Here is a 12537-nt window from a genome sequence, read left to right as displayed (position 1 = left end):
AACTTAACAAATGCAATAATTCACTTAACAACTGCAGAATGGGAAGGGAAAGGAAGTAAATAAGAGGAAGGGAAGGGAAAGGAATTAAATAGATGATGAAGGGGAAAAGAAGGAAGTAAATGGATAAGAAAGAGGAAGGGAAGGAACCAAATAGGTGATGAAGGGAAGGGAAGTAAATAGATAAAGAGGAAGGGAAGAGAAGGAAGTAAATAGATAAAGAGGAAGGGAAGGAAGGAAATAGACAAGGAAGGGGAAGGGAAGGAAGAAAATAGATAAGAAAGAGGAAGTGGAGGGGAAGGGAAAGAAAGCAAATAGATGAAGGGGAAAAGAAGGAAGTAAATGGATAAGAAAGAGGAAGGGAAGGAAATAAATAGATAATGAAGGGAAGGAAACAAATAGATGATGAAGGGAAGGAAGTAAATAGATAAAGAGGAATGGAAGGGAAGGAAGCAAATAGATGATGAAGGGAAGGGAAGGAAGTAAATAGACAAGGAAGGGGAAGGGAAGGAAGTGAATAGATGATGAAGGGAAGGGAGGGAAATAAATAGATGATGAAGCGAAGGAAGTAAATAAAGAGGAAGGGAAGGGAAAGGAAGTAAATAGATGAAGGGAAGGGAGCAAATAGATGATGAAGGGGAAAAGAAGGAAGTAAACAGATAAGAAAGAAGAAGGGAAGGAAGTAAATAGACAAGGAAGGGAAAGCGAAGGGAAGGAAGTAAATAGATAAGAAACAGGAAGGGGAAGGAAAGGAAGTAAATAGACGAGGAAGGGGAAGGGAAGGAAGTGAATAAATGAGGAAATGGAAAGGAAGGAAGGAAGTAGATAAGAAAGAGGAAGTGGAAGGGAAGAGAAAGGAAGCAAATAGATGATGAAGGGAAGGGAGTAAATAGACAAGAAAGAGGAAGGGAAGGGAAGGGGAAGGGAGTAAATAGATGAAGAAGGGAAGGGAAAAGAAAAAGGAAAGGAAAGGAAAAGGAAAGGGGGAAGGGATAACACAAAGCGAATGCAAACAAACATTTGAGGAGAGAGGATGAGTTCGAAAGATCCCAACATTCTTGAGCAACAGGTGGAGGAGGATGGACCTGAAGAGGAGAACAGGACCTCCAAGGTCCTCTTCCAACTCCACGATTCCATCATCTGGAAACGGGAGGGAGAAACCGAGGGAGGGGGGAGTTGGGGCTGGGAGTGGTAGGTGTGAATGGGCAATGATCAGCCCTTTCAGGGACTTCTAAAGCTGCTTTTCCAAGAGGCAACTAGACTGTTTTTTTTTTTCTTTTGAAGACCTTTCACTTCTCCTCCAAGAAGCTTCTTCAGCTCTGACGGGATGCTGGGGAATGGCAGGATTGATACTCCTTGCAGACAGCTGGTCATTGGCATCCCTTTATTTGAATTTGAATTTTAATGGATTTGTATGCCGCCCAATCCCGAAGGACTCTGGGCGGCTCACATAAAAACAGTTAAAAATACTAGAAAATTTAAAATACAAAAACAAAGAGGTTAAAAGAACACAACATATACTTAGTTCTTAATGTGGCTGGAACTCAACCGAGGATCAACAGCCCCAGGCCTGCCGGAACAGCCAGGTCTTAGTAGACTTTCGGAAGGCCGAGAGAGTGGGGAGGGTCCGGATCTCAGAGGGTAGATCGTTCCATAGGGCCAGGGCAGCTACTTAGAAGGCTCTCCCCCAAGGGGCCGCCAGTCGACATTGTGTAGTCGACGGCACCCGGAGAAGGCCCACCCTGTGAGATCTTATCAGATGCTGGGAGGTATGTGGTAGGAGGCGGTCACGGAGATATCCAGGTCCTAGGCCATGTAGGGCTTTAAAGGTAATAACCAGCACCTTGAAGCGCGTTCAGAGACCAATTGGGAGCCATTGCAGCTCGCGGAGGATAGGTGTCACATGGGTGTACCTTGGTACACCCAGTATAACTTGCGCGGCTGCATTCTGGACCAACTGTAGTCTCTGAACACTTTTCAGGGGCAGCCCCATGTAGAGCGCGTTACAGTAGTCAAGTCTTGAGGTGACGAGGGCGTGAGTGACCATTTGGAGTGCCTCCCGGTCCAGATAGGGCCGCAACTGGTGCACCAGGCGAACCTGGGCAAAAGCTCCCCTGGTCACAGCCGACGAATGATGTTCTAGTGTCTGCTGTGGATCCAGGAGAACATCCAGCCCTCTCTGAGGGGTGTAAAATTTCACCCCCCAGGTTTAAAGATGGAGTATCTGGACTTTCTTTAGAGTAGGGGTGTCAAATGTGATTTCCTTGAGGGCCACATCAGGGTTGTGTTTGACCTCCGGGGGACTGGGGGGGAGGCATGGCCAGAGGGCATGGCAAGCATGACATCACTTGTGTACTGGGGGGGACCTGTGGTGGCCTGAGTGCTCTGCCAGCCAAAACGGACTCCCGGGCTCCGTTTTCAGCTGGGACGGCCTCCTGCAACCCGAGCTCCGTTTTCAGCTGGGATGGCCTCCTGCAGCCCGAGCTCCGTTTTCAGCTGGGACGGCCTCCTGCAGCCCGAGCTCCGTTTTCAGCTGGGACGGCCTCCTGCAGCCCGAGCTCCATTTTCAGCTGAGACGGCCTCCTGCAGCCCGAGCTCCATTTTCAGCTGGGACGGCCTCCTGCAACCCGAGCTCCGTTTTCAGCTGGGATGGCCTCCTGCAGCCCGAGCTCCATTTTCAGCTGGGACGGCTTCCTGCAGCCCGAGCTCCACTTTCAGCTGGGATGGCCTCCTGCAGCCCTCTGCCATGAAAATGGAGCATGGAAGGAGCACGCATGATCCTCGCGACATCCACTTTTGCTGGCAGAGGCACAATGGGCCAGTCCTTCCCTATTTCCAGGGCAGCCCCTCAGGCCAGATATAAGCACCCTGTGGGCCAGATCCGGCCCCTGGGCCTTGTATTTTGACATCCGTCCTAGAGGGTTGTTGAGGCCACTTACAGCTTTGTCTGTGTCCTCAGGTCACCTGAGTGGTGCTCCAGTCATGCTTCAGTAGAGCTGAAGAAGCTTCTTGGGTGAGAAGCGAAATGTCTTCAAAAGTAAAAGCAAGCAAGGGGACTTCCGGTGCTTGTGTAGCCTGAAGAGCTGATCTTTTAAGTAGCTCCAGCATTACACTGTTGGGACAGCGTATATCAGCCCTCTGACAGATTGATAACCCTTTCCTCGGGTGAAGAGGAAAGGGGAGAGCTGCTTGGGGAAAGCTCCATTAACACCCCCCCCCAGGAGATAATTCTGTGGTATGGAAGGTGTGAGCCCCCCTGCAACTCGGCAAACTCCGTGCCCGGGACTCATTCTGCTTTTCCGCAGAAACTAAGGCTCATGATCATCCCTGCTCAACGTTTGATTTACATCTGAGCAAAAAGCAGGCAGAGCAGATACCGGAGAATTTACAACTGAAGGTATATGTAAACTTTAACTCCATTTTCTAGAAATTCCTTCTATTAAAACTAATGAGACAGAAGATAAAATGGCACGGAGTCTTGAAGGCAGGGCCAAATCGTAATTTAATAAACTCATACTGAGCTTAAAATCACTTAAAACAGCATTGATTTATTAGCAAGCTACAAGAGTAATAATTGGAATAAGCGGCTTGTTTGGACTTAATAATTTGGTGGAAGATAAGCTTAACTGAAGGTTAGAAATGGCTTCAAAACAAGTTAAAACAACAATGGCCTCGAAGAGTGCTGGGAGCTCTCCAGCCCGACAAATAAATTACAGTCCTTACTACACCCCCCTCCTCCTGCTAGAGAAGCCTTAACCCAAGAGGTGCTGCAAAGAGTTTTAAATGATGCTCTAAAAGACCATGCAGCTGCTTTAGAACTTAAAATACAGGAAAAGGTTTCTGCTGCTTTCAAGGAGGTCTCGGAGGAGATTTTGGAGATTAAAGAGTTAATTCAGACTCGTAATCAAGAGATCAGAGAAGATATTGTGGAAGCCTTTCAAGGCTTGTCTGGCTACGTATCTTTATTGGATGATAAAGTGGAAGAAGTTAACGAGTCTAATGTTAATTTAGCAAATAAAATGGAGGAAGTCCAAAACAAGGTTCACGATGCAGAAACTGAAATCACAATGTTGCAATATAGGCAGATGGAACTTGCTCTGAGAATAAGAGGCCTTAAAGAGAATAATCAAGAAAACCTGAAGGAGATTCTTTCAGAAGCCTGTGATCAATTAGTAAGCCAACCAAGAAGGGACTATGATTGACAAATAGACAAAATATACCACGTCAACTCATGCATGGCCAGACAGAAACAACTCCCAAGAGACATTGTAGTCTACTTTGCCACAAGGAATATGAGGAACCTGATACTACAAGAGTCCTATAAAACCAAGTTGCAGATTGCGGGACAGGAGGTGATAGTTTTGAAGGAAATCCCACCCAAAATGCTGACATGCAGAAAAGACTATGCATTCCTAGTGGACGAACTCAAAAACTGCTACAGATGGGAAGCTCCAGCCGGATTAGTGGTCAATTACCTGGGACAAAGACACCATCTTAACTCAGTTTGGAAGGCCAGAGATTTTTACAGCAACGTACTAAAGGCTGGTCATCCCTCATCTCCAGGATCTAGAGAAAGGGAGCAAGCAGGAGACGCCAGACAGCAAGATACCCAAGGATCATTGTAGGTGGCCCAAGTTCTGAATCTTCTGGCGGAGTTAGAAGGAACCAAGGAGCAAAGACAAACCCGAGCGACTACCAGACGTAAGGAACAAGAACTTAAGATGCAACAAGCCCAGCAATAAGCCCAGACAACGGCTCAAGAAGCCATAAATATTAGCTCAGAAGTGGTGGGAGAAGCCAGGCCCAAAATCAAATTACAGGATTTCCAGGTGGCTCTTTAAAAGCTTCAGGGAGCTAAAGATGAAAATTAAATTTTTAACTTGGAATGTCAATGGCTTAAATTCACCACAGAAAAGGAAAAAAAAATAAACCACTATTTGAAACAATTCAAAAATGATGTAATTTGCCTGCAAGAAACACATATTAGAACAAATGACCAGAAATATTTAATGAATGCAAGACTTGGACAACATTTTGTGGCCTCCGCCTCGGAAAAGAAAAATGGTATAGTTATATACCTAAGAAAGGACATGAAGGTTGAACTAATTGAAGCAGACTCTCAAGGAAGATGTATTGCAATAGAACTATTATTAGAAGGGAAAAAGATACTCTTAATGGGAGTATATGCCCCTAATCAACAACAAGTCAAATTCTACAAGATGCTCCATACCAAGTTAATACAATGGGACTATAGATCCTACATATTAATGGGTGACTGGAATGGAGTTTTGGATACCAAGAAAGATAAGAAGGGTGTTTTGCAAAATATCCAAACACGAGCGAAATTACCTAAGTCTTTCTTCGATATGATGGATGATGTGGAGCTAAGAGATATTTGGCGAGAAAGGAATGCTAAAGAACAGGACTTTACATTCTTTTCTGATAGACATCAATCTTTTTCTAGGATTGACTTTATATTAACAATCAATTATTTGCTTTCTAAGGTAAAGAAGACGAAGATATGTTCCAGAGCCTTAACAGATCATAACCCGGTCTGGATGGAATTGGAATATGGGAAGGAATCTAGAAAGTGTTGGAGGTTAAATGAAAATTTATTTAGATATGAGAAAAATGTCAATGAATGTAAAAAAATTGCTGAGAGAATATTTTGTTTTTAATCTGAACACGGGTACATCTATGGAAATGGTTTGGGATGCAAGCAAAGCGTATATGAGAGGAGTCCTAATAAATTTAAATAAGTTACATAGACGTAGACAGGGGGGAAAAGAAAGGAACTAGAGGAAGAGATAAAGAAGAAAGAGCAGGAGTTAATATCCAACCCAGGTGACAAGAAGACAAAAGAGGCAATTACTCTATTACGAGTGCAATTTAATATGTTGATGTCAGATAAGGTGGCTACTAATTTGTTATATGCTAAACATAATACTTTTTGCAATGCAAACAAACCAGGCAGATGATTAGCATATATGACGAGGAAGAAACAAAAATCTCGTACTATACAAAAAATATACTATAAAGGCAAAGAGGTTCATCAACAGGATATGATCCAAAAGGCCTTCTTAGAATTTTACACAGGACTGTACACGGGTGATAAAATACAAGGTTTAGATATAGATAGATACTTGGACAAAGAAAAAATACTATAGTTAAAGATGAGCAAAGGGAGAGATTGAACCAACCAATAACTTCGGAGGAAATCTTCCAAGTAATTAAACAGTTGAAAGCTGGGAAAGCACCTGGCACAGATGGCTTGACAACGGTTTACTATAAAAATTTACAATTAGAAATGGTAGAACCTCTTAAGGAATTATTTAACAGAATCCAAATGGAAGGAAAGGTACCTCCATCTTGGAGAACAGCTTTTATATCCTTGATTCCCAAATAAGATCAAGATCTTAGCCAGCCAAAAAATTATAGGCCTATATCATTACTCAACACAGATTACAAAATTTTTGCCAAAATATTAGCAAACAGGTTGATGTTAGCTACACAGCAACTGATTCACAATGATCAAACTGGTTTCATACAAGGGAGACAAATGAGAAGTAATGTAAGACAATTTGTTAATATATAGGAGTATCTGGGAAAGAATAACCAAGTCCCCGCAGCGCTTATATTTCTGGATGCGGAGAAAGCATTTGATTGAGTGAATTGGCAATTTCTAATGAAAATAATGCAAAAGATGCAAATTGCAGAGTATTTTATACAATCTATCAAGGCAATATACCAGGAACAAACAGCACAAATTATAGTTAATGGAAGCTTAACAGAATCTTTTAAAATTGAAAAAGGTACAAGACAGGGTTGCCCCCTATCACTTTTGCTATTTATTTTAACCCTGGAGTTATTGCTGAATAAAATACGGGGGTCAGATGATTTATAGGGAATTAAGATTAGGCATCACGAATACAGATTATGAGCATTTGCGGACGACTTGGTTGTAACTTTAACCCAACCAGGGAAATCTACTAAGGCCTTAATGAATATGATTAATCAATATGGTCAAGTATCTGGGTGTAAAATAAATCTAGGGAAAACAAAGATGTTAGTTAAAAATATGAACACTAGCCAAAGAAAAGAATTAGAAAGAATAACAGGATGCGAGATAGTTAAAAAAGGTTAAATATCTAGGAGTTTATATTACAACTTCAAATGGAAAATTATATAAGTACAATTATGAACCATTATGGCACAGAATACAGGTAGAGATGAAAAATTGGGAAAAACTACAATTGTCTTTGTTGGGAAGGAGAGCAGCAGTAAAAATGAATGTTCTGCCCAAGTTTTTATTTCTTTTTAAAATGATACCAATACTTTAAAAAGATGCAAATTTGCTTGAATGGCAGAAGGGTATTAATACATTTGTCTGGGCAGGAAAGAAACCGATAATAAATCTTAAAATAATGCAAGATGTACGTGAGAGAGGAGGCTTGAAAATGCCAAATTTAAAATTATATTACGAAGCAGTAGTTTTATCAATAATTAGTGATTGGATCAACTCAACAGAGGATAGAATACTGAACATCGAAGGGCATGATTTGGTATACGGTTGGCATGCTTATTTGATATAAGACAAGAAGGTGGATAAGACTTTCAAGAGTCATATTTTAAGGAATGCCCTATTGCGTGTCTGGAAAAAATATGAACATAAATTAAATGATAAGATACCTATGTGGGCAATTCCCAGACATGCAATAGAGAATATAAGCATAGCACAAAAACAGGATGTAATCACATACAGACAGCTTCTTACTATAGAAAGAGGTGTATTACAGCTAAAACCTCTGAATGTATTAAAAGAGGAAAAGGTAACCCAAACATAGTTTCAGTATGGACAGCTACAGGCCAGATGGAAAAAAGACCAGAAAATTGGTATTATGCAAAATGAGGACAATCTAGTAAAACAAATTAGGGATCAAAGTCAAATGCATATAAAATGGTTATATAATATATTGATAGAAATAGATTTTGAAACAGAATTAGTTCAAGACTGTATGATAAAGTGGGCACAAAATTTTGAAAAACCAATAATGATGGATACATGGGAAAAGATATGGGTAAGAAATGTAAAATTTACGCAAGCCCCAAATCTGAGGGAGAATTTCTACAAGATGTTTTATAGATGGCATTTAGTTCCCCAAAAATTGGCTTGTCTGTATCCGAACCTACAACCTAAATGCTGGAGATGTGATTGTGCTGATGCTACGTATTATCATATATGGTGGACTTGTAAAAAGGTCAAAGCATTTTGGATAAAAATATGGTGGATTATGCAAAATATTTTTAAAAAGAGGATAAAGTTTACCCCTCAGTTATTCTTGTTAGGTATAACTACTGATTGTACTGTTATAGAGACTAATTTGATTCTGAACCTAACAACAACAGCAAGACTGTTGGTGGCGCAATACTGGAAGAAGGAAGATTTGCCTACTATTCAAGAATGGACATTAAAAGTAACAAACTTAGCAGAGATAGCAGTAGACTTATATACCGCTTCATAGGCCTTTCAGGCCTCTCTAAGCGGTTTACAGAGTGTCAGCATATTGCCCCCAACAATCTGGGTCCTCATTTTACCCACCTCGGAAGGATGGAAGGCTGAGTCAACCCTGAGCCGGTGAGATTTGAACCGCTGACCTGCTGATCTAGCAGTAGCTTGCAGTGCTGCATTTAACCACTGCGCCACCTTGGCTCGGCTCAGTCCAGCCCCCCCCCCCCCCCCCCCCCCCCCCCCCCGCTCAAACAGGATGGCTAAAATATCAGCATATCTCAAGGACCACTCAGACAAGAAATAGAAGCTGGACTGGAGAAGATGGATTGATTATATTCAAAATAAATATGGGACTAAGAAACTCCAGATAGCTTATGACTGAATGAGCAAGGAATGATATAAGTTGTTTAGAGTTAGTTTAACAAAAGGCAAGTTAAAGTACAAGTGAGGGATGATGCTAAAGTCTGTTAGTTTATTTTAGAATATGGTTGTTAAAGATTTATACCCTGTATTTGCTCTGGGAGGTTGGGGGGGAGGTGGGTCCGGGTGCGGGAGGGGAGGTAAATATTTGTAAAACCTTTTTAAACTTTTAATAAAAATAATAATAAAAGCAAGAAAGTCCAGTTGCCTCCTGAAAAAGCATCTTTGGGACAACCATGACATGGATGACGGAGAATCCCTAGACTTTCAGCTTCACTCAGGTAAAGGTAAATATCCTCTCGCACATAAATGTGAATCGTTCCCAACTTTAGGGGGCGGTGCTCCTCTCCCTTTCAAAGCCAAAGAGCCAGCGCTGTCCAAAGACGTCTCCGTGGTCATGTGGCCGGCATGACTCAATGCCGAAAAGTGCACGGAACACTGTTACCCTCCCACCAAAGGTGGTTCCTATTTTTCTACTTGCATTTTTACGTGCCTTCGAACTGCCGGCTTGGCAGAAGCTGGGACAGGTAAGGGGATCTCACTCTGTTATACGGCGCTAGGGATTCGAACTGCCGACCTTTCTGATCGACAAGCTCAGCGTCTTAGGCCACTGAGCCACCAGGTTCACTGAACAACCACACTAACTGATCAACTGTAGTGATTCACTTAGCAACCGTGGGCATGGCAGGTCGTAAGATCAAGGGAGGGAAGAGAGGGAGTTTGCTTACATTTGTTTAACAAAACCCACTTAACCAACGTCTCACTTCTGCTTAGCAAAAGCTGTTATTCAAGATCATCCCAATTGCTTCTCTTGCATATTATTTCGTTTTGTTCCTTAATTATGTTCCTCTCTCCACTCAACCTCGCTTTCTAATTGGGAAGAAAACAAACGAGCTACCCGCGATTGTTTCAGCTTGCAAATGGATGACAAAGGCACAAGTCCCTTGGAAGTTTTAAATTAAATCCAATTGTTTCAAAGATATTCGGCAATTGGCGGTGATTTAAACGAGCAATAAAACCCCGGCTAAAATAGCACTTGCTATCCCAAAGCAGTTTTTCTTCTTCTTCTGGCATTTATTTGCTATCTGTTCCTTCCTTTAAATAATCTCCGCGAAATTGATGTAAACAGAAATAAAGGAAAATTAAGAATGAAGGGCGGGAGGAGGAGGGAAGGGAATATTGCAGAGAAATAAAATTGATGGAGGGAATTCGGGCGGTTGCAAATGCCGAAAGTGGTGCGGGGACAAACTCAGTTGGCATATAAGCTTGGCACCTGCCAGAATCTTTTAAAAACACGATGCCAGAAAGATTGGATCCAGAAAGAAGACAGAGCTCCCGAATACAATTTTTACACGGTTAAATCCGTTTCTGCTCCAGCTGACCACAGGAATACGTGGTGTTCCCAATGGGCGATTTGGAAAACCATACTGGGATGGTGTGGGAAGCCCCCCCCCCCACTTCTAGGGAATGAAATATTTTGGGGAAATATTAAAAGAGGCAGAATATTCTATTTCCCCAAAGGAGAAATGGAGAAACGTGTTTTTGGAGGCAGAAAGCTGCCCCCAGTCTTTCTTAATAGCCTCCCCGCAGATTTTGTGTGCCCATTAAGGAAGACTGGGCCAGCCTAGTCACAAAACAAAACACTTTCACCTCCAGCGATGGGATTAAAATTTACATCCTTCTTCTCCACCCAAGTTGTAAGAACAACTACTTCTTCTTCTGGTTTCTTTTATTCTTCTTCTCCTCTTCCTTCCCTCTTCCCTCCCTTCTTTTTCTCCTCCTCCTCCTAACTCTTCCCTCCCTTCTTTTTCTTCTTTTCCTTTTCTTCCCTCTTTTCTTCTTATTCCCTTCCTCCTTCTCCTTCCACCTCTCTTCTCTCCTTGCTTCTCCTCCTCCTATCTCTTCCCTCCCTTCTTTTTCTTCTCCTCCTCCTTCCCCCTCTTCTCTCCCTCCTCCTTTTTCTCCTCCTTCCCCATCCCTCTTCTGTCCTTTCTTCTCCTTCTTTCCCTTCTCTCCCTTCTTTCCCCCTTCATCTCTCCCTCGTCTATCCTTTCTTCTCCTCCCCTCCCTCCTCTCCCTTCTTCTTTTCCTTCCCCCTCCCTCTTATCTCCTTGCTTCTCCTCCTACCTCTTCCCTCCCTTCTTTTTCTTCTCCTCCTCCTCTCCCACTTCTCTCTCTCCTCCTTTTTCTCCTCCTTCCCTCTTCTCTCCCTTTTCTTTCCCCCTCCCTCTTCTCTCCTTTCTTATTCTCCTCCTACCTCTTCCCTCCCTTTTTCTTCTCCTCCTTCCTCTCCCCTTTTTCTCCTTTTTCTCCTCCTTCCCCCTCCCTCCTTTCTTCTTCTTCTCCTCCTCTTTCCCTCTTCTCTCCCTTTTCTTTCCCCCTCCCTCTTCTCCCTTTCTTCTTCTACTCCCCCTCCCTCTTCTCTCCCTTCTTTTTCTTCTTTTCCTTCCCCCTCCCTCTTCTCTCCTTGCTCCTCCTCCTCCCCTCCCTTCTTTTTCTTCTTTTCCTCGTTCCCCATCGCTTCTTTCTCCTCCTCCTCCTCCTCCTCCCCTTCCCCTCCTCCCATATCCATCATCGGACATTGGCGATCATGTTGGCGATCCTATTTTTATCCACAGCCACACGAAAAAGTGAGGCTGAATTTTGTCCAAACCAGTCCCTTAAATTTTGAAGCCCTGATGTTCTTCTTCTGCCTGGATCTTGTTTGACTTCAATCTTTCCTTGGAGGATGAAGTGAAGGATGCTGTATGTTCCTGGGTGTCGCATCACATGTCCAACATATTCTAACTTTTGCTTTTTTTTATGGTTTTGATGATCTCCCTTGGCTTTCCCAGGCGGTTTATCCCCGCAACTGTTGTTACACCAGTTGAATCCCACCACTGGTCGTAGGTCAAGGACGACCTGTAATCCGAATAGTTCTGAATAAGGATGATGTCCAAATTGGGGGGGGGGGGGCTCAGCACCCATCAGGATGTACCCTCCCTTTCAGCATCAGTTTCACATGGGGCGTTGCCACGGTAACAAGAATCTTTCCAGCAATAGAGAGGTGGTTGCCATAGCCACTAACTCTTCCCCCCCTCCCACCCCAGATTCCAGATATCCTGGGCTCCAGATGTCATTACAGACTTGCAGAGGTGGCACAGTGAAGGGCCAATTGACTTTTAAGATCCGATTATTGTGCCAGCCAGTCAAAGCACGCCCTTCTCCAGAACACTCCATTCCCTTCTTGCCAACGTGCTGGCTGGTGGAATTCTGGGAGTTGAAGCCCACGAGCCTTAGCAGTGGCCAAATTTGGAGACCTCTGCTTTTTAGACCATTGCTGGGCACCCTAGCTGCGGCTGCCCCTTAAATCCGAACTGTAAACTTTGCCCTCTATGTCCTATTCCCTCTCGGCCGCCTTCTGCATATGCTCCGAGGCACTCTTTCTTTTTCTCCCCCCCCCCCCTTTCCATCTGCACTTATTCTAGCTCTGTTCCCCCCTCCTTCCTTCCCTCCTTCTCCCCCCTCTGGAATATATTACAGGGCTTCTAATTATTACGAATAATTATTAATTATAAACACCACCCCTTTCTTTTCCCTCCCCCTAGCCAGAAACGCCTCGCTTTCCAACG

Source organism: Thamnophis elegans, chromosome 1 (genome assembly GCF_009769535.1).
Source record: "Thamnophis elegans isolate rThaEle1 chromosome 1, rThaEle1.pri, whole genome shotgun sequence".
In the NCBI taxonomy this organism is placed as follows: Eukaryota; Metazoa; Chordata; class Lepidosauria; order Squamata; family Colubridae; genus Thamnophis; species Thamnophis elegans.
Note: the sequence above shows the minus strand (reverse complement) of the source record.